This window comes from Lycium ferocissimum, chromosome 8, assembly GCF_029784015.1.
Source record: "Lycium ferocissimum isolate CSIRO_LF1 chromosome 8, AGI_CSIRO_Lferr_CH_V1, whole genome shotgun sequence".
NCBI classification, from domain to species: Eukaryota; Viridiplantae; Streptophyta; class Magnoliopsida; order Solanales; family Solanaceae; genus Lycium; species Lycium ferocissimum.
In genome coordinates, this window is record NC_081349.1 from 3,522,721 (window position 1) to 3,542,694 (window position 19,974).

Below are 19,974 nucleotides of genomic sequence, written 5' to 3' on the forward strand. Positions count from 1 at the left end.
CAGGCTATAGTCTCGAACACCCCTGCCATTCTGCCTCAAATGCAAGAATCTATCAACTCTGGCTCGTCTCATCTCTGGAGGTAGAAAATGGCCTAGAAAGGCCTCCACGAACTCATCCCATATTGCTGAAGGAGCATCCTCGCCCCTAGACAACTCCCAGGACTCATACTAATTAACAGCTACATCACGCAACCGATACGAAGCCAACTCGACAGACTGAGTCTCAGAAGCCCTAATTATCCTCAACGTACGCTGCATCTGCCGAATAAACTCCTGCGGATCCTCTGCGGGCTTTGAGCCGTAAAACTCTGGGGGATTACAAGTCAAGAAATCACGGGCCCTCAAACTATCATGTCTGTTCGCATAGTCACCTCCTAATCCGTGCTGCGAGTCCGCCCCCGCCACTAGTCCGGTCGCAAGAATCGAACCGCATCTCTCATAGCCCTATCCTCCGCCCCCGGGCCGAGGAGCCGGAGGCTCGGCATCGGAACCTCGGGAGCCGGCGGTGGAGCCGCCCCACCGATCTGCACCGTCGCTACCCTATGCTCCTCTCGGTAGCGGCGGTGTGCAGCGAGCTCGCCGACCGGAGCACAACCTCGAGCATAAGTCGGGCACGGGCCCTAGTAACTCTCCGGTCCGGGCCGGTCTCTCCGCCACCGATTTGCCCTTCCGGGCCCGTCGCTTTCTTGGAGGCATCGCTGTAAACATAATAATCCATTAGGGAGGAATTATCCTGATAATACAGCTCTATCGCACGATCTAGAGTAAGAAGGAAAGATAACATCCTAAATGTCCTGTAGCTTCCTGTTCATAGATGTGGTGTACAACACACCGATAAACAAGACTCTACTAGACACGGTGCTCGAGAGACACTCCGAGGATGAACTGCTCTGATACCACTTTTGTCACGACCCAACCCCGTAGGCCGTGACTAGTGCCCGAGCTGGACACTCGTATATATCTGATAACCATAATTGTCCACAACTAGCATAATAAAGAACTTATATATAGAAAGGCATGACGTCGTCTCAAAACTGTCGCATATATATACATATCACAACAACCTGTCTACTGAGGAGTTACAACTTCCAACAGATAACATCGTATATAAGTCGGCAAGGCTATCATGATATAGGGGAACGTCCCAACCATACATGAACCGACAAGGCTATCATAACACACAGCTTCCAAAACATGTATATATATACATACCTACGCAAGCCGACAAGGCTGCCACTACACAAAACATCCCAAAACACACACACACACACACACACACACACACACACACATATATATATATATATATATATACGCTAGCCGACAAGGTCGCGCCATTACGAATGGGAACGCCCCAAAACATAAGTCATACAGACACAACTGAACAACAACTATATACAACCCACACATATGTCTACAGACCTCTAAGAGTAACAACAGTATCATATGACGGGACAGGGCCCCGCCGTACCCCTGGACAGACACATATATACAACAAAAAGGATCTGTACCAAAAAGCTAGGCTCGGAACAAGGGAGCACTCCAAGATAGGCCGAATAGATATCCTAAGTCGGGCGGATCACCAAAACGAGCGTACGTACCTACGGGCATGAAACGCAGCCCCCCGAAGAAAGGGGGTCAGTACGAAATATGTACTGAGTATATAAAGCATGAAATACAGTAAACAGAATCATAACCAAAATGAGAAATACAGAGAGCGAGTGCAATAACCAGAATACCAAAATGCTTGCTTTTGAAACACAAATCATGCATGTCAATATCATATGTCATATTCGGCCCATTATAGGACTCGGTGAACATGGTCGCCACCCCGTCTTTGGCCCCAAAACACAAAGATACTGCGAGAACACGATAACTCCGTATCACGATAACTCCGTATCACAGCATAGCTCCGTATCATAGCATAGCACCATAACACAAGATAACACCATAACACAAAGATAACACGGATAACACCATAACACATATATAATATATATATATATATACCGTACCCGGCCCTCTAGTGAGGGACTCGGTGAAAGATGTAATAACAGTATGCACAAGCAGAGTAGTGAATAATCATATGCATATAAATCATCTTTTGAGACTCAATAGATAAGTAGACTAACCAACGCTCGAGTATCAGGATGATAGCCATATTAAGTTCTCTCTAAATGTCATTACGAACTATATTAAGGAAAGTCTCGGGGTCATAGTCATGTATCAAACCAATACGAGACAAAGATATGAAAGTTAAGGACGTTATTCATTATAGAATCCCTTAAGAATAGCAACTCTTTATGCATCATTTATTATCCAATCATATAAAGACTTGAGGGCGATAGCCCGACTACATTAAGAATTTTAATATCAAGAAGTGAATAAGAATCATAAATCATGCTCGGAACTTATGAATAGAGTTACCCCAAAGCTCATATCATATCTTACTTACGTCTAGGACATGCCAAAAGAAAGAAGGGATAGGCTTTACATACCTTTAGCGTTTACTAGTAACACGACAGGTATGCGCTGCCCAATAGTGTCTCAACCTATATTAAGACGTCAAGAACTACGATTAAACTACGAAGAGATTCAAAACGTATCCTAACGTTAATAATTCCTTTCTAGATAATAGATATTTAGACGACGTTTCCTTTACATTCAAACCAACCACATACAACCAAGCCAACATCAATGATTATACGTTCAAGTATCAATCCGAGACTATTCAAACAAAACTCGATGACAGTCGGGGCAGCCCGTACAACACTCCAAAACAGCCCAACCAACACACAAAACAACATATAATCTTCCAAGTTCAACAAGAACAACAACAACACATTCTTTTCTTTCAAATTCATGAACTATACCAACAACCACACGTTATAACATTATTCACATAAATGCAAGAAACTTTATTACATCATTTTAACTTCTACAACAGCCCAAAAACAATTACAACTCCAACTTGAATCATTAAACCTTTATTCTCACCATACAATCCATAACAACAACAACCAAAATTCTAAGTAAAATCAATCCATTATTTTCTTCTAAAACGGTCCACGGCTTGGACAAATTTTCCAACATCAACATACACAATTTTTTTACACATCCAATTCACACACACACACACACACACACACACACATATATATATATATATATATATATATATATATATATATATATATATATTCTCAACGCCTCCAAACTCATCCTAAACCATATAAGAAGTGATTAGTTCTTACCTTAGCACTTAATCCTTCAATCGGCTAGAATCTACAATTTGAAATAACACTTGTTCTTGTTGCCTTAATGAACACTTTCACATCACAATTGTCCTTCCAATTCAGCTAGAACACCTTGAAAATTAATTAGGATCAAAATCACAAGCTTGCAAGAACATCAACCATGGCCGAGAGCCATGTCCTCTCTATCTCTAGGTTTTTCTCAAGTTGGAAGATGAAGTATGACTTCATTAGTCATTAAATTTGCTATTTATATGAAGCCTAGGTGTTGGACACATGTCCCAATCATGGCTTGAGCCAATCAAATTTGGCCAAGCCATGTGTGGGGCCCACACGGCCACTAATGGCCTATTAATAAAGTAATTAAGTTATTAATCCCACTTAATAATCTAATCATGGTTAATTAACCCCTAATCCCCATTAATATTTCCATACCAATTAAAATTTATAAGCAACTTGTGCACTAAAACAAAATCGAAGGTTAAAAGTCTCTACCTCGGATCCCAAAATAGTCTTGTCCTTAACTTGTCGCGATTCGCTTAAAATATCCCAATGTACAAAAATATGGGATATAACATATTCCCCGTGGCTTCCGTTAAAGTATTGTGGCGGAACAATAACGGGGAGGAGATGACCTGGGAAGCCGAAGAGGAGATGAAAAATAAGTATCCCTACTTGTTTCCTATGCCTACAGGTAATCTAAACTCCTAAATTGGTTATGTTGATTGATAAATGAACTATATGTAATAACTATAAAAGAGACTCCCCCGAAGTCCTTGTAAGACTAGTATAACATTCGAGGACGAATGCTCTAAAGGGGGGAAGGATGTTATATCCCGTATTTTTGTACATTGGGATATTTTAAGCTAATCGCGATAAGTTAAGGACAAGACTATTTTGGATACGAGGTAGAGACTTTTAACCTCCGATTTTGTTTTAATGCACAAGTGCTTATTTTATTTGGTATAGAAATATTATTGGAGTTAGGGATTAATTAATTGTGATTAGATTACTAAGTAAAAATTAGCGATTAATTAAATTAATTAAGATTAATTACTAAGTGGGCCCCACCCGATATTAAAAAAAAAAAAAAAAAATCCAAGAAGTGGATTTGTGACTCACAAAGGAGGGGGACATGTGTCCTCTTAGGAGCAAGCATATAAATAGAAAGTTGATGAAGACATTTCATTTCTTTCATTTCATTTCCAAAAAGAAATTCAAAGAAAAGAAAGGGGGGAGTTTTGCATGGTCGTATCGTTCACCCAAGGTTCATTCCCACCATGGCTTTTAAAAAAAAAATTTGCTTTGATTTAATTCCAAAGTGATTTACAAGTTCAAGGAGGTGATAGCAACATCGGATATTGAATCGAGGAAGAAGAAATTGCGAAATTGGAGCAATTAAGAGTAGAAATTCCTCCGAGAAAATTGTGGTAAGATTTTCCTATTTTATGGTGTAGTTGTGTTAATAAAGTTGTAATGAAATTATTAAAATTGAATCGGACGAAATCGGAAGTAAGAAAATACATGAAATTGTTAGTATGTGAAATCGTGGGTTGAAATGGACTTGGAATTGTTATGGGGTCGAGTTGTGAGAATTTTATGTGTATTTCATCGTTGTTGATATTTCGTGTTGACAGAGGATAATTAGAAAGTCGGGTTAGGCGAATATATAGGGGAAATGTCGCCCGATTTTCGCTAAGTCCTTGAATAATGAAAAACCCTAAACGAGACATATAAGTTAAAGAATAAGTTTTATAAGCGACGGCCTACGGATTTACGAACTAGAAAATATAGTTACTGACGATAACGTTACTCTTATATTAAATAGGCTAAAAGAGCGACGAGGTGAACGGATTTACGGATAGTCGCTAACAGGTATGTAAAGCTATCCCTTCTTTCTTTTGGCATGTCCTAGACGTAAGTAAGATATGATATGAGCTTCGGGGTAATTCTATTCATAAGTTTCGAGCATGATTTATGATTCTTATTCACTTCTTGATATTAGAATTCTTAGAGTGGTCGAGCTACTGCCCTCGAGTCTTCTATATGATTGGATATTGAAGGATATATAAAGGTTCATATTCCTAAAGGATTCTGTAATAAGTAATGTCCTTAACTTTCATAAGCTGTGTCGTATTTATTTGATACATATTTATGGTTCCTGAGACTTTCCTTAATATGACTATCGTTTGATACTTGAGTGTTAGTTAATCTACTTGTCGATTGAGTCTCAGATGGTGATCTAGTTGTATATTGTTACTCACTACTCTGCTCGTGCATATGGTTGTTACATCTTTCACCGAGTCCCGGGCCGGGTATGTTATCACGCACATTTTACTACATTTTCCACCGAGCCCCTCACTAGAGGGTTGGGTACGCTATATGATGATATGATGACATGGTGATCATGAGGATATGATTATTCACCGAGTCCCATAATGGGCCGGGTACGGTATATGATGATATGATTATTCATCGAGTCCCATAATGGGCCGGGTACGGTATATGATGATATGATGATATGACTATTCACCGAGTCCCAGGAGGGGCCGGGTACGGTATATGATAATGATATGCATGACTTGTTTTACAAGGCACAAATACAGTGATTTCTTGATTATCATACTTGTCTCTTGGAATCTCTACTTCAGTTATGATTTTCCTTAGTGTATTTTATGCTTTATATACTCGACATATTTCGCACCGACCCCCTTTCTTCTGGGGCCGCGTTTCATGCCCGGGCAGTACGGATACTCGATTGGGTGGTCCTCCACTTAGGACTTCTACTCATATGTTTTGGAGTGCTCCGTTGTTCCGAGCCTAGACTTTTGGCACGTATCCGTCGATATATGTATATGTTTATTCGTGGGTACGGCGGGGTCTCGTCCCGTCATAAGTTAAAAGTTGATACTCTTAGAGGTCCGTAGACTTATGTGTGGGTTGTATATAGTTGTTGTTCGCCTGTGTCCGTATGACTTATGTTTTGGGACGTTCTCATTCAGAGCGGCACTTGTCGCTTGCGTATGTATATATGTTTGGGATGTCAGTATGTAGTGGCAGCCTTGTCGGCTTGCGTATATATATAGTTGGGGCGTTCCCACATGTTATGATAGCTTTGCCGGCTTATGTACGATGTTATCTGTTGGTAGTTGTAACTCCACAGGAGACAGGTTGTCTTGATATATATATGCGACAGTTTTGAGACGACGTCTTGCCTTTATATATATATAAGTTCCTTATCATGCTGGTTGTAGACTGATTATAGCTAACATGTATGTATACGAGTGTCCAGCTCGGGCACTAGTCACGGCCTATGGGGTTGGGTCGTGACAGAGCGTGAGGGAGCCTCAGCCCCAGCTCCAGCACCTCCGGTTCCTCCACCGGATGCTTCAGGCCAAGATGTAAAAGTGGCCATTCATTTAGTTACTTAATTGGTTGCTGCCCAGACTCAGCGGCAAAGTACAGGGCAAGGTGATAGGGCTGTTAGCGCAAGGGCCCGTGATTTTATTAGCTTGAACCCTCCGAAATTCTTTGGATCAAAGCAGGATGAGGACCCTCAGAATTTTATTGATGGTATATTGAGGACGCTTCGGTTAATACATGCTTAGAACACCGAATCGGTGGAACTAGCGTCCTATAGATTGAGGGATGTTGCGGTTCATTGGTATACGGTTTGGATGGCTTCACGGGGAGCCAATGCACCTCCTCCGGTATGGCAAGAATTTGTAGATGCCTTCCTCCGACATTATTTGCCCCCAAAAGTTAGGCGAGCTAGGGCCGATAAGTTCCTAAATTTGAGGCAAGGAAGCATGAGTGCTCTAGAATATAGTTTCCGCTTCAATTCTTTGGCTAGGTATGCTTCGGCCATGGTAGCGGATATGGGTGACCGAGTGCACCGATTTGTGAAGGGCCTAGGGCCACATTTGATGGATAGGTATTTGACCGCGTCCCTTAAGGACAATACGTATATTTCACGCATTCAAGCCCATGCTCAGAATTTAGAAGAAAGCCTACAACAACAAAGAAGTGAACGTGAGCATGATAGAGGGTATAACAAGAGGGCTAGATCTTCGGGTCCGATGAGTGAGCATAGAGGCGGGCACAGACAGCAGTTTTCGAGGCATTTAGGCCATTATATGACTAGTGCGCCTCCACGGTTTTCAAGCCAGAGATTTGATAGATCCACTCATTCCGGGCCGAGTCAGAGTTTTTTAGGTTCTCAGTTCAGGGGTGATTCGGGTCAGGCGAGGCCACCCGTACAACGATGTTCCTAGTGTGGGAAGTTACATTGGGGTCGCGCATTTGGTTCGAGGTTTGCTATTCATGTGGTCGACCACAGCTATATTATGCGTGATCGCCCCCGCCGGTGGTAGAGGCAGGGACCCACCTTCGTGGTTCCGTCAGCTAGATCTTCAAGATATATACGCCCTATAGGGGCCAGGTTCATATGTGCCGCCGGCCATGGTAGAGGCGAGGGAGAGTCCCCGCCTAGCGGTCCGCACCGTATTTATGCTTTGGCCGGACGCCAAGATCTTGAGTCTTCTCCCCGATGTTGTCACGCTGTGTATATTATCCGATTTTCTCATGATGTATATGCTTTGATAGATCTGGGCTCCACATTGTCATATGTTACTCCGTATATTGCGGGTCGGTTTAGAGTCAAACCGGAGTTGATCAAACCTTTTGAGGTATCTACGCTCGTCGGCGAGTCAGCAATAGCTAGCCGAGTATATAGAAATTGCATAGTTGTGATTTGTGACCATCATACTACGATTGACTTACATGAGTTAAAAATGGTGGATTTTGACGTTATTATGGGCATGGATTGGTTGGCTTCTTGCTACGCCAATGTTGATTATAGAATGAAAATGGTTCGCATCCAATTTTCGGGAGAACCAGTTTTAGAATGGAAAGGAAATACGGAGTCACCAAAAGGTAGGTTTATTTCCTATCTCAAGGCAAGAAAAATGATCACAAAAGGTTGCATTTATCATCTAGTGCGGGTTCAAGATGTGGAAGCTAAACCGCCGACTCTTCAGTCGGTTCCCGTAGTGAATGAATTTTCGGATGTGTTCTCGGAAGAGCTTCCAGGCCTTCCTCCCGAGCGGGAGATTGATTTTGCTATTGATGTGTTGCCAGACACTAAGCCTATATTTATTCCTCCTTATAGAATGGCTCCCGCAGAATTGAAAGAGTTGAAAGAGCAATTGAAAGACTTGCTTGAGAAAGGCTTTATTATGCCTAGTTCATCTCCGTGGGGAGCACCCGTGTTGTTTATCCGAAAGAAAGATGGCTCCTTGAGAATGTGCATTGACTACCGGCAATTGAATAAGGTGACGATTAAGAATAAATATCCTCTTCCGAGGATTGAATAAATATCCTCTTCCGAGGATTGATGATTTATTTTATCAATTACAAGGTGCCAGATGGTTTTCAATGATAGATTTGAGATCCGGGTATCATCAAGTGAGAGTTAGGGAGAAAGATATCCCTAAGACAAAATTTCCTTCGAACAAGATATGGCCATTTTGAGTTTCGGGTGATGTCATTTGGACTAACGAATGCACCGGCAGTATTTATGGATTTGATAAATGATGTGTTCAGACCCTTCCTAGATTTATTTGTGATTGTATTCATCGATGACATCTTGGTGTATTCTAGATCCGAGGCAGAACATGCGGATCATTTGCATACTGTCCTCAGAGTTCTTCAAACTCGAGAGTTGTTTGCAAAATTTTCTAAGTGTGAGTTTTGGTTGAACTCGGTGACATTTCTGGGGCACATTGTTTCAGCCAATGGTATTCAGGTAGATAGCCAAAAGATTGAGGCCGTGAAGACTTGGCCAAGGCCCACAACTCCTACGGAGGTTCGTAGCTTTCTGGGCTTAGCAGGTTATTACAGGAGGTTTGTAGAAGGTTTTTCTTCTATTTCTGCACCACTCACAAAGCTGACCCAGAAATCAACAAAAGATAGATTGACTTCTGCCCCAGTCCTGATACTTCCAGAAGGATTGGAAGGTTATGTTGTTTATTCTGATGCTTCAGGCATCGGGCTAGGCTGTGTGTTGATGCAGCACGGTAAGGTGATTGCGTATGCTACAAGGTAATTACGGAAACACGAAAAGAATTATTCAACCCATGATCTTGAATTGGCTGCAGTGATCCACGCATTAAAGATGTGGAGACATTATTTATATGGTGTCCATGTGGATATTTACATAGATCATAAAAGCCTTCAGTATATCTTCAAGCAAAAAGAGTTGAATCTGCGGCAACGACGATGGTTGGAATTGCTAAAAGATTATGATGTTGATATTCTGTATCATCCTGGAAAAGAAAATGTTGTGGCTGATGCTCTTAGCTGCAGATCTATGGGAAATTTGTGTGATGTACAACCAGAGAGAAGAGAAATGGTTCGTGCGCTCCAGCAGTTAGCTAGCCTAGAAGTTCGAGTAGTGGACTCAGGTAGCAGGGGAACTACCATTCAGAATTCAGCAGTCTCGTCGCTAGTAGTGGAAGTGAAAGAGCAACAATATGAAGATCCTATGCTAATGCATTACAGAGATACACTCCCTCAGAAGGAGAAGTCATCATTTGAGATTGCAGGAGACGGAGTTCTCCGATGTCGAGGCAGATTATGTGTTCCTAATGTGGCAGGTTTACTCCACCAAATATTGAGGGAAGCCCATTTTTCCCGTTATTCTATCCACCCCGGAGCAACGAAAATGTATCATGATCTTAAGTCTATATATTGGTGGAATGGGATGAAGAAGGATATAGCAGAATTCGTAGCTCAATGTCCCAACTGTCAACAAGTGAAAATCGAGCACCAAAAGCCAGGCGGATTGTTGCAAGCTATAGAAATCCCAACTTGGAAGTGGGAAGTAATTAACATGGACTTCATTACAGGCTTACCCCATTCTCGACGTAAGTATGATTCCATATGGGTGATTGTGGATAGACTCATGAATTCAGCTCATTTCTTAACAGTCAGAACTACGTATGTGGCAGAAGAGTATGCAAAGTTGTATGTTAAAGAGATAGTGCGACTTCACGGTGTCCAAGTGTCTATTATCTCAGATAGAGGGACTCAGTTTACGGCTAATTTCTGGAAGTCCTTCCAAGAGGGTTTGGGGACTCAAGTGAGCCTTAGCACGGCATTTCATCCACAGACTGATGGACAAGCTGAACGTACCATTCAGACTCTTGAGGACATGTTACGGGCATGTATGTTGGATTTTAGAGGTACTTGGGATAATCACTTACCACTCATTGAGTTTGCTTACAATAATAGTTATCATTCTAGCATCCAAATGGCACCGTATGAGGCTTTATATGGGCGAAAGTGTAGATCCCAATTGGGTGGTTTGAAGTAGGAGAGACTAAATTGATAGGGCCAGACTTGGTCCAGCAAGCCATAGAAAAAGTTAAGCTCATACAAGATCGGTTATTAGCAGCCCAAAGTCGTCAAAAGTCCTATGCGGATAATCGTCGAAGGGACTTAGAGTTCCAAGTAAAAGATTGGGTATTCTTAAAAGTGTCACCAAGTAAGGGTGTAATAAGATTTGGAAAAAAGGGGAAGCTTAGTCCCCGGTACATTGGGCCTTATGAAATTGTGCGCAAGGTAGGCAAAGTGGCTTATGAATTAGATCTACCTCCTGATTTGGAGTCAGTTCACCCAGTTTTCCATGTTTCGATGCTTCGTAAATGTGTTGGAGATCCTACTAGGATCGTGCCAGTAAATAATGTTCAAGTGACAGAAAATTTGACTTATGAAGAGATACCCATTGCCATATTAGATAGGCAAGTACGGAGGCTTAGAAACAAAGAAGTGGCCTCAGTTAAGGTTTTGTGGAGAAACAATAAATGAGAAGAAATGACATGGGAAGCAGAAGAAATTATGAAATTCAAGTACCCACATTTATTTCAGCCCCCGGAAGAGATCCAAGATGAGACATCAATATCATAAGGTATGTATGTTTTTCTTTTTATGCATTTGGGTCGTGTGTGGCCAAATTCTATTGCTATTATGTTGTGGCCCTGTGAGGCATTGTTATTATGGGCTGTTGTGATAGGATGGTAGTGCCATATTATAGGGGAAACTCTGGCAAAAATTTTATAGAATCCCCGAGATGGTAACATTCGAGGATGAATGTTCTTAAGGGGGGAAGAATGTTACACCTCGAAAAAATTTTCGTTGATGCACAGTGAATAGACCAACGAAGAGCACGAAGTATACAGTATTTCAATAAGTAAAGAATGACTTTTGATGACCCTAAGTAAGATTTCAAAGACACTCGACGTTAGACGAGAAAGTTTGCCAAGAGAAGACAAGGCATATGATATGTATCAGAAAGGATTTACGAGTAACGAGTTAGTGATGATTTAATGATGCTTTGGAGAAGAGTTATAACGTCCCTTAGATTGTTAATGAGGTGATAAACAAGTGTCAAGAAGGTTCCATAAGGATTGGAGATCAAACGAGTTGACGAGAATAAGTTCGGAATGACTGGGCATTATACGGCCAAACATACTGGTCGTATAAAACATACGGACCGTATGTTCAGCCGCATAATCAGCCCGTAGAATGTCACCCTCTCTCGGACCAAATCTACGCTAGACATACGGTCAAGATAAATTATACGGACCGTATGTTGGTCCGTAGAAGTTGGTCGGGACAGATTTGTGTATTTAATAAGGGACCAAGTCTTATTTCATTTCATTTCCCTCTTCACTCCACTTCTCTCTAGAACATCTCTCTACACTTCTCCCACAATATTTCAAGAGATATTAGTGTTCAACTTCATCAAACCAAGTGAATCAAGTATAAGAAACCCATTAAAGTTCATCCAAGACAAGAATCCAAGTAAAGGTGAAACTAGGGTTTTGTTCAAGTGAGGTGTTTGCACCCAAGGTTCATTCCTACACCATCGAAGGTAAGTTTTATGACATTTCCATGTTGTTTAAGGTATTTGAAAGTTGAAACACTTGGATTGCAAAAAGGATATAGAAATGGGTCATGAATGTGGGAATAGTGTCACTTTTGAGTAAATGTTTAGATTGAGTTATGATTCTTGATACATTATGATTATAATCATGTTATAAATGATATTAAGAACATGGAATCGACATTGTATATGAATGAACGTAATCGTGTGATATGACCATGAATATGGATGATTGGAAGTGAATTGAGAAATAAGGATAATGTAGGTGAATAAGGTCTATTGTTATGATGTTGTGAATGTTATTATTGATATTTGGGAAGTTGATATATGATATGGAGAAAGTCGTATAAATAAAGGAGATGCTGTCCAATTTTCCCTAGCTTTAGTCATGCATGTTAAGTCATCGATTTCCTAATGATAGTATAACTCTAATGAAGGTAGAAATGCGAGCATTGAAGGAGAACGTGAAAGTGATAGAATAGTTGAACGAAAAGGTATGTAAGGCTAACCCTTCTTTCATAAGGCATGGTTCTTCGGCCAAGTATCTATTCTCTTATGAGCCTATGATATCCTCCAAATAATTCTATCTCTCAAAAGCTACTAAGCTCATGATCCTTGATATGTTACGATTGTACTAAATTCCTCACATAATGAGTTCGATTGTACTAAATCCCTCACATAATGAGTAATCCTCTAGGGATAGATGTAATGAACGACGATAGTAATGATGCTAAAGATGCTTATGAGCTTATATGTATATGTGCCTATGTATGGCTATTATGAAACCCCGAGCTTATATGGCCGGGTAGAATATATATATATATATATATATATATATATATATATATATATATATATATATAATGCGCACGCACCGCTAGCTTGGGTATGGATAACACCGAGCCTTGATAGGGCCAGGTATGTATGACATTGAGCCTTGGTAGGGCCAGGTATGTGAAACACCGAACCTTCATGGTCGGGTATGCTATGTATATGCAATGTAAATGCTATGTATATGATATGGGTACGACTATGCTATGAACATAGAAATGCTATGAATATGAATATGTAAATGAATACGAGTATGAATAGAAATATGACTACGAATACGAACATGGTTATGGAATGCAAATGAGTACGGATACGAATACGGATACGGATATGGACGTATGTACACGGATACGCAATAGAAATGGAATGTCCCTATGAAAAGCAATTAAGTGTTATGACGATGATACTATTATCTCCCATCCTATGCTATTTCATATGTTGTCTATTATGCTTTCATATTGATGTTAATCATGCTTTACATACTCAGTACATTCTTCGTACTGACGTCCTTTTATTTGTGGACGCTGCGTCATGCCCGCAGGTGGCCAGGGAGACAGACTTAATCCATAGCTATATTTCTCAGGGACTACATAGCGGAGCTCCATTTCATTCGGAGCTACAGCTTTTGGTACTTATTCTTTTGTGTACATAATTATGGGCACGGCGGGGTCCTGTCCCGCCTATATGATATGATGTACTCTTCTTAGAGGCTCGTAGACATGTGTACATAGTTAGATGTATTTGTCCTTGTCGGCCTATATTTTGGATATTATTTTGATAGCCTCGTCGGCTTATGTACAGTGATATGGGCATAGTTGCTAATGATGATATAAATGTATTGTTGCCTAATGGGATTAGTATGATGATGAATGAAAAGTATGTTAAGAGGTGTCCGGGTGGGTTAGCACCGGGTGCTCGTCGTGGCCCTCCAGTTGGGTCGTGATAGCCAGTGACAGCACACATTGCTCAAGTACTCTGGCCCCACCCCTCAAAAAGTTCGTAGTCCATGTTACGGCCGCACATGGCATTACAAGATCAGGGAGATGCTACACTCCTGAAGACCTGGCCCAAAGGGCACCTCGAAGGGAAGGAAGTAAGAAAAGGACTACCACTGAAGGCGAAGCCAAAGATTTCTTGCACCGGATGCAGCCAAAGGAATACTCCATTATGGAGCATTTAAAAAAAACGATGGCTCAAATTTCGGTACTGGAATTGCTACAAAGTTCACCTCAACACCGCCTGGCTCTAATGAATGTCATGACCTATTTTGCCTAAGACGTGCGGGCACTTACCTTCCCACCTCGGTAAGCGAACCCTCAACCATAAAAATGAAAAAGACATAATTAATGAAATTAAGCAACGGAATAGAATAAATACATAAGTCTCACGATATATATATATATATATATATATATATATATATATATATATATATATATATATATACACACACATATATATACGCTATAAGTAGTACAATAGCAACACCCCTGTGGTCTAGTATGAGTAATACAAGAGCATTTAAAAAGGGGAATAATACAAGTACATCATAACAATACATAAGTGTCTATGTCTCTGGATAGAATAGAACATAAAGATAGAGAATTCTTCAAGGCAGCGAATGGTCACGCTCACCCTGGAGACTCGGAGATAATGCCGAAGCGACTATCAGCCACGCGTCACGGAAGTTGATCTAACCTGGTACTCTACATTCATAAAAGAATGCAACAAGTGCGGGTCAGAACAAAACAACAGTACTGGTACGAATCATCGGCCGACTAAGCATGGCTAACACAATCCAGATAAATAAACAAGTATAAGCCAAATGTAATCAAATCCAAGTACGCGTCATCACCTAGGTAAAGCATCTAATCTCAAATATGCCAAGTCTGAACTTATAAAGTTCGAATCCAACATCACAAGTACAACACCAAAACATCTCAAGTCAAGCCATAATGCAATACAATGCAAATGTTGTGTACACATGTACTCTGGACGGAAATATTGACATCTCAGTAGCACAACTCAGTGTGACTCGCGAAGTCTAAGTGCCACCCGTCTCCGATCTTTGCCCAACATACAGACCGGACCCCGGATCTTTGCACACGAGGGGTTCTCACCGACACCTCTCTGGGGGACCCGCGGAGTCCATGCACTCTCTCAAACAACTATTCTGGAACTAACACCGGATATCGACCATGTCACGACCTAACAGGAGGGCCATGAAGGGTACCCGGTACTGGCCTACCGAGCACCTCTAGTCTAACAATCCATAACCATTTCTAAGTGGGCCGTATAGACAGCTCATGAATATCATACTTAGTACAACCATCAACAACAGTGTTCACAAGCATAAGCCAATGAGCCTACCGAAATATTATACAACAATAATAATTGAAGGAGCTAGTGAACATCTAACAGTATACATATATCTACGAGCCTCTAAGTAGAATACATGAATCCATAAGATGGGGCAGGATTTCACCATGCCCAAGTATATATGTACAAAGGAGTAGTACCAAGAGACTGCAGCTCCGGAACAACTTGAGCGCTTCTGAGATGCCACTGATGGAGCTCCCAGGGATCATACCAATCTATCTGTCTACCTGCGGGCATAAACGCAGCGTCCACAAAAAGGACGTCAATACGAACAGTGTACTGAGTATGTAAGGCAAGAGTATCAACATGATAAGAGATACAGAATATAACATGAGATAAAGAGAACCTATATGCCTGATTGCCTCTTAAGGCGAATATCATGCATGCTTAGCCTTTTCATAAAAATATTTCTCATACTTATATAACATAATAGTGCTGCGGAACGTGCAGCCCGATCCACAAATATATCATACTGTTGCGGAATGTGCAGCTTGATCCATATATATATTATATTACTGCGGAACGTGCAACCTGATCCATACCCATATATCCCGCGTCCGGGCATCCCGCGTCCGGGACGATATCATAATATTCCAACTGAATAGGTGGTTAGGCGTATATAACGCCTCACCTTTCCCCATATCCCCTATATACATATATAGGTGTATCATATACATATATAATATAAGTAGCATGCATGAGAGCCCAAATAAAAGATACAACTCTATCGGAGTGACGTAAGGTCGGTAACCTCCAATTTATATTATGGAATAATCATCATCACTTTATCCCATCTTGAAGGAACAATCATGATAAGGTGAGATCGACAACAATGAATGGAATCAAGAAAAGCATGAAATAACTCAATAATCTCATAATAGCATTAAAATAATAAACTTTGAAACTTCTAGAAATAGGATCATCATCATCATCATTATCATCATGAAAACATAATCATCTTTAGCGTCATAAGAAGCTTTAAGAATCATGAATCTCTAGCTTGTGGGAATAGGGACATCATGGAAAATATGTATGAGTTCACAAGAAAGGAGTCATCACTGTCATCATAGAAAACATCTTGTTTTTAACATCATAAAAACCTTGAGAACCCGAAACTTCTAGCTTTTCGGGAACAAGGATGTTATGGAAGACATGTATGGAATCATAACATAGGAATCATGCCTTTAGAAAGAAAGGGACTAGCCTTAACGTACCTTTTTGTCTCCTACTACTTATGCTTATCCTCCCGAGCTCGCAAATCTACATTTGAGAGAATTCATACTATCGTTAGACTTATCGTTGTATACTTATATTAAGCTTTCAAATTAAACTACTTCATATCCTGCTGAAAATCAGGCAAAGATCTCACTTGTTTATATGCCTAGTTCGAAATCATAATCCAACAACCAACAATAACAACAACAATACCAACATCAACAACAACATTATCAATACCAATATGCTCCATAAAACATCCCTCACGATGTTTTCCAAATTTCTCAACTAACCAACTCGTTATACGATTATTTAATAACTTTATCTTCGTAAATAAACCTAAATCAATATCAATAAAGGAAGATTCATACCTTACTTCCACTAGAACCACAATATCTTCACTTTCCACCATGAGTTCAAGCCAAAACTCGCCGCAATACGATTTCATAACTGCAACTATACGCTGTCCGAACCCAAATCCGAGGATTAAAATTGATTTTGGCTAAAATTTGATGTTTGGAAGTTGGGGGAAAGTTTCCAGAATATAAGAGAGAGGTTTGGGTGTTTTTGGATGAAAAATGAGGGGTAAGCCCCCCTTTTATAATATTCCGGGTCCGCCCGCACCGACCTAAAAATTACTCGCGCGTTCGCGCCACCTTCGCGCCGAGTTATCCCCTGGCTCCTCTGCGCGTTCGCGCCACCCCCAGGCGCGTTCGCACAGAGTTAATTCCTGCTCTGGCCGCCTGTCTTAAAATGCCCATAACGCTTGATTCTGATGTCGGATCAATGAGCGGTTTGTTGCGTTGGACACTAGACTTCCCGAACTTTATTTTACGCTTTCGTTTCACTCCAAAACTCCTAATATACTAAAAGATTTTCTTTCTCCAAGTTAGACCAAAATTATCGTACGAAATCTTACCCAAGTTTTCTCCAAAGTTCCAAAAACTTAATCCTCTTGATTCACTTGTTCTCCAACCCTTCCGTGACCTACTACATGAACTTAATCCCTCATAATCGTAAGATAAGCACGTATAATCTCGTATATTTTCGACAATAACTCCTGTGTCCCCAATTGAGTGACTAACACCCAGCGAATCTCAATGTACAAAATCACGAGGTGTAACATTCCTCCCCCTTTAGGAACATTCGTCCTCGAATGTTAAGTTCTTAGGGATTTCTACGAAAATTTTGCCAGAGTTTCCCCTGTAATTGTACCACTACCATCCTGTCACAACAACCCAAAATATACAATGCCTCACAGGGCTACAACATCAATACTCATATTGGCCACACACGACCAAGAAATCATTCAAAGAAGCATCACATACCTGAGAATGATGATGTCTCTGTCTGGAGCTCTTCTGGAGGTGGAAATAGATGCGGATACCTAGACTTCATATCCTCCTCTGCTTCCCAAGTCATTTCTTCCTTATTATTGTTTCTCCACAAGACTTTAACTGAAGCTACGTCTTTGGTTCTAAGTCTTCGAACTTGCCTATCTAGAATGGCAATGGGTACTTCTTCATAGGACAATTTTTCAGTAACTTGGACATCATCTACAGGCACAATTCTGGAAGGATCTCCCATGCATTAACACATAAAACACTGGGTGGATTGACTCTAACTCTGAAGGCAAATCCAACTCGTAGGCTACTTGGCCTACCTTGCGCACAATCTTGTAAGGCCCAATATACCGGGGACTAAGCTTCCCTTTCTTGCCAAATCTCATTACACCTTTCATCGGCGACACTTTCAAGAATACCCAATCGTTAACTTTGAATTCCAGATCTCGATGACGATTGTCCGCATAAGATTTCTGATGACTTTGGGCCATTAGCAATCGATCTTGGATAAGCTTGATCTTCTCCACGGCTTGCTGGATCAAGTCTGGGCCTACTAACTTTGTCTCTCCTACTTCGAACCATCCAATAGGCGATCTACATTTCCTCCCATATAGAGCTTCGTATGGGGCCATCTGAATACTGGAGTGATAACTATTGTTGTACAAAAATTCAATAAGTGGTAAATGATCATCCCAACTTCCTCCAAAATTCGGCATACAATCTCTCAGCATATCTTCAAGGGTTTGGATAGTGCGCTCAGCCTATCTGTCCGTTTGTGGATGGAACGCTGTACTAAGTCTCACTTGTGTTCCCAAACCTTCTTGGAAGGATCTCCAAAAATTAGCTGTAAATTGTGCTCCTCTATCAGTAATAATGGATACTGGAACACCGTGAAGTCGCACTATCTCTTTGATATACAACTTTGCATAATCTTCTGCTGAGTATGTAGTTCTGACTGGCAAGAAATGAGCTAATTTTGTGAGTCTATCCACAACCACCCATATAGAATCATACTTACGCCGGGAACGAGGTAAGCCTATAATGAAATCCATATTAATCACTTCCCATTTCCAAGTCGGAATCTCTATAGCTTGCAGTAATCCCCCAGGCTTTTGATGCTTAGTTTTCACCTGTTGACAATTAGGACATTGAGCTACAAACTCCGCTATATCTTTCTTCATTCCATCCCACCAATATATATTTAAGATCATGATACATCTTTGTCGCTCCTGGGTGGACAGAATAACGAGAATGATGGGCTTCCTCCAGGATCTGTCGACGTAATCCTGCAACATTCGAAACACATAATCTGCCTTGATGCTTGAGAACTCCATCTGCAGGAACTTCAAATGGTGACTTCTCCTTCTGAGGAAGCACATCTCTATAATGGACTAACACGGGGTCCTCATATTGGCGCTTCTTTACCTCCTCTACTAAAGATGACACCGTTGGGTTCTGGACAGTAACTCCCATACTGCTCGAGTCCATTAAGCGAACTCCTAGGTTGGCTAGCTGTCGAAGCTCACGGACTAACTCTTTCTTCTCCGTCGAAACATCACACAAACTGCCCATGGATTTGCGGCTAAGAGCATCGGCTACCACATTCGCCTTTCCAGGATGATATAAGATACTCACATCGTAGTCTTTCAATAGCTCCAACCACCGCCTTTGCCGCAAATTCAATTCCTTTTGCTTAAAAATATATTGGAGACTCTTATGATCCGTATAAATGTCCACATGAATTCCATACAAATAGTGTCTCCATATCTTTAGTGCATGGATAACCGCAGCCAACTCTAGGTCATGAGTTGGGTAGTTTTTCTCGTGTTTCCGCAATTGCCTTGAAGCATAGGCAATAACTTTGCCATGTTGCATCAACACACAACCTAGCCCAACACCTGAAGCATCACAATAGATAACATAGCCCTCCGATCCTTCTGGAAGTGTTAGAACTGGGGCCGAAGTCAACCTATCCTTCAACTCCTGAAAGCTGCGCTCACAAGCG

At 41.0% G+C, this 19,974-nt stretch overlaps 1 pseudogene; it reads right to left on the minus strand.

Moving 5' to 3' along the window:
- The window catches only part of LOC132067107 (uncharacterized), a 33,639-nt pseudogene extending 14,098 nt beyond the window's left edge, over positions 1–19,541 (minus strand).
- Between the last annotated feature and the right edge of the window lie 433 nt (positions 19,542–19,974).